Here is a 4243-nt window from a genome sequence, read left to right as displayed (position 1 = left end):
AGAGGGCGCCGGAGGTGGTGGCGGACAGAGGGCGCCGGAGGTGGCGGCTGCCAGGGAGGAGTGGAGCGCTAGGGTTCGAGAGAGAGAGAGAGGAGGGCACGAGGGGTTGGGTGCGGTTGGGTGCGTGGGAGGGAGTGCGGGTTGTGGGTTGGGTGACATGGGTGAGACAGGCGGGCCGTTGGATCAGGAGCATCCGACGGTGATTAGGCACGATCCGCGTGAGATGCTCCTGGACCAATCAGAACGCAGTATATTAGTACTACATTTTTTGACCATCTAAATTGGTCGTAATCGACTAAAAGTAAGGTGCTAAATCATATTGGCTATTTTATGATCTGAAAAATAAAAATAAAAATAAAATACCTTCTCATGTTTCATCAAATTTGACCTTAGTTTTCAGGAATAATGACAAATCGAAATAAGACAAATATCTTTTAAAAGAGTTAGGAGAAATTAGTTTTTTTAAATCATTTTCCATTTTTAAAGTGTCCAAAATGAGTTTTTTTGTGAAGGACATACTATATATTTGTTGTAAAATTTTACCAAATCAATTTTCTAAAATAATAGGCCATATATAATGCACAACTGCCAAATAGTTGAGTGTCCAAAGCTTTTATCCACCTCTCGTGAAGAAGACAAATATCCGCCGATTCAGCTGGAAGCGGTTCAAATTTGAACTGTAGCTACCTTGTAGTTTCCTCTTTATTTTTTCCAAAAATCATTTCTAGGTAAATAAGTATCTATTTAATCATAGAAACACCAAAAAAATTCCAAGATTCAACCACTAGCTAGGAAGGGTCAAGCCCGCCATTTTGACCGCATTTTGAAACGGGCATAAAAAATCCATAAAAAATCAAAAAATTGGAAAACCTTCGCATTGTGTCATTATATATGACCAAGTTTCCAGGAAAAATAATAAACTTGTAATACGGAAATTATTTTAAAAAAGTGTTCTCAGAAATGAGCTATTATTCGTGAAGATTCATGGCTTTCAAGCCAAATGATCAATCTTATGGCCACATTCATGGCATAGTTTGTTCAAATGATCTCATATTGTGCACAAGGGTGCATATTGGAATTCCAAACACTGTTGCCTAAGGGATTTTTCACTTTCTTTGCACAAAAAAACCATTTTTCATTTTCCGAGTGCCCAAAAGGAGGTTTTTTTGTGAAGGAACTACCGAATAATTGTTGCAAAATTGGACCAAATCAATTTTCTAAAATACTAGGACATATTTAATGCACAATTGACAAAATGGTTGGGTGCGAAAAGTTTTGATCCACCTCTCGTGAAAAAGACAAATTTCCGCCGATTCAGGTGGAAACAGGTCAAATTTGAACTGAAGCTGCCTCATAGTTTGCTATTTATTTTTTCCAAAAATCATTTCTAGGTACATAAGTATCTATTTAATCAGAGAAACACCAAAAAAATTCCAAGATTCAACCACTAGCTAGGAACGGTCATTCCTGCCGTTTTGACCGCATTTTGAAACGGGCATAAAAAATTCAAAAAAAATCAAAAAATTGGGAAACCTTCGCATTGTGTCATTACATGTGACCAAGTTTCCAGGAAAAATAATAAACATGTAATATGGAAATTATTTTAAAAAAGTGTTCTCAGAAATGAGCTATCATGCGTGAAGATTCATGGCTTTCAAGCCAAATGATCAATCTTATGGCCACATTCGTGGCATAGTTTGTTCAAATGATCTCATATTGTGCACAAGGGTACATCTTGGAATTCCAAACAATGTTGCCTAAGGAAGTTTTCATTTTCTTTGCACGGAAATTTCATTTTTCATTTTCCGATTGCCCAAAAGGAGTTTTTTTTGTGAAGGAACTACCAAATAATTGTTGCAAAAATGGACCAAATAAATTTTATAAAATACTAGGACATATTTAATGCACTATTGACAAAATGGTTGGGTGAAAAAAGTTTTGATCCACCTCTGGTGAAAAAGACAAATTGCCGTCGATTCAGTTGGAACCGGGTCAAATTTGAACTGCAGCTGCCTCATAGTTTGCTTTTTATTTTTTCCAAAAATCATTTCTAGGTACATAAGTATCTATTTAATCAGAGAAACATCAAAAGTTTTCCAAGATTCAACCACTAGCATGGAACGGTCAAGCCCGCCGTTTTGACCGCATTTTGAAACGGGCATAAAAAATTCAAAAAAAATCAAAAATTGGAAAACCTTCGCATTGTGTCATTATATGTGACCAAGTTTCCAGGAAAAATAATGAACTTGTAATACGGTAATTATTTTAAAAAACTGTTCTCAGAAATGAGCTACCAAGTGTGAAGATTCATGGCTTTCAAGCCAAATGATCAATCTTATGGCCACATTCATGGCATAGTTTGTTCAAATGATCTCATATTGTGCACAAGGGTGCATATTGGAATGGAAAACAATGTTGCCTAAGGAAGTTTTTATTTTCTTTGAACGAAAAACCATTTTCCATTTTTCGAGTGCCCAAAAGGAGGTTTTTTTGTGTGAAGGACCTCCAAAATAATGGTTGCAAAATTGGACCAAATCATTTTTCTAAAATACTAGGACATATTTAATGCACAATTGACAAAATGGTTGGGTGTAAAAAGTTTTGATCCACCTCTCGTGAAAAAGACAAATTTTCGCCGATTCAAGTGGAAGCGGGTCAAATTTGAACTACAGCTGCCTCATAGTTTGCTATTTATTTTATCCAAAAATCATTTCTAGTTACATAAGTACCTATTTAATCATAAATACATGGTATGGTGGCGATACGTCGAGGTTTGGGCGGTGGCCGAGGCCCCCAACTCTAGAGCGTGTAAACTCGCATGCCCGCCGCATGGTCACCGCATGACCGTGGCGTTGCCATGTGTTCTGGGCGGTCTAGGCATGTCTAGTGGGTTGGGCACTCCCCAGGTAGGTGCTAGGAATAAAATTACAACATAAGATTCCCACGAGGAGACCGATCGATGCTCAAACATGAATTAGCAGCCAAGTGTTTGATTAGTGGTATGGGAAATGTACATGGCTAATGGGCGTGAGTTTTGGCTGAGGATGATCAGTTACTAAGAAGACCGTCTTCACAAGTTTTCAGCTCAAAAGGAGGAGCCTAGGTGGTACTTTCTTTGCAAGCTACCACACTGGACATAAATACGAATGTTGAAGCTCAGCTCAAAATAATGAATGGATTGAGCTGGCATTTGGTGGAGGATGGTTATTTGGGCATAGGAAAGCACTGTAGAAAATGGATACTATTTGGAGATACCAAAGTGGTACTTCCTTCACAAACTGTTGTTTTGAACAGAATAGGAAAATGAATATTTTTGAATTATTTTTGAACTAGGCAAGGAAGGTTTTTACATATTTGACAAAGATATGACCCAAAGAATTTATGAGATTTTTTGGGGAATTTTGGGAATTACAGAAATATAGGTTGCTTCACAACCTAGGGCAAAACTGCCACATGGACATGACACATAGGCAAAACTGATGAGGTGGCGCCTAGTCATAGCAACCCACCACAATTTACAAGGCTATGACCATCTATATTGCTCGTTAACAACTAGAAATAAGGCAGCGGACTAGCGCTGTTTGCTTTATGACCATTTCGTGTAAGGAAATTATGACCTTTCTGACCAAAATGGTCGCAATGGTTTAGGGTTTAGAGCCCCTCGAACAGCTTTTGACCAATTGGTCTCAAATGGTCATAAATCTATGACCAATTCTTCAAGGGTCACTGACAGAAGGTCATAAGTTGACATATTTCTTGTAGTGACCAAGGGGCGGCGACGCTGGCCACGGCAGAGGCCGGCCGCGGCGAGGCCAGCGCGTGGGCTGCGCGTGGCCGACGCGGGACGGGGACGGCAGCACGCGACGAGCGCGACAAGAGGTAGCCGCGGGGCCTGCGCGCTCGGGGCAGGTGGCAAGCGCGGTGACGGTGACGCAAGCTTGGGCACGGTGACCACAAGCTCCTCGGGAGCTCGGACGAGACGGCGGGGCAACCTACGGTGATGGGAGGGAAAGGAGAGGGGGGAAACGGAGGAGGGGCCCTCACTGGGCCCTGTAGATGTGCAAAAATGTGCGCGAGGAAGAGTCGGGGACGGCGAGCGACGGGCGGCGCCGGTGATGGGGCGTAGGGGACGAAGGGTCGGCACCGGGTCAGCGATGGTGAGGCAGAGGCCTCAGGCGAGTGACACGCGATGAAGGAGGGGCGAGGAGGCGACGGGGATGGGCGCCGACATGGTGGCGCCGGG

The sequence above is a fragment of the Triticum dicoccoides genome, chromosome 3B (genome assembly GCF_002162155.2).
Source record: "Triticum dicoccoides isolate Atlit2015 ecotype Zavitan chromosome 3B, WEW_v2.0, whole genome shotgun sequence".
Classification (NCBI taxonomy): Eukaryota; Viridiplantae; Streptophyta; class Magnoliopsida; order Poales; family Poaceae; genus Triticum; species Triticum dicoccoides.
This window is presented reverse-complemented; position numbering follows the sequence as displayed.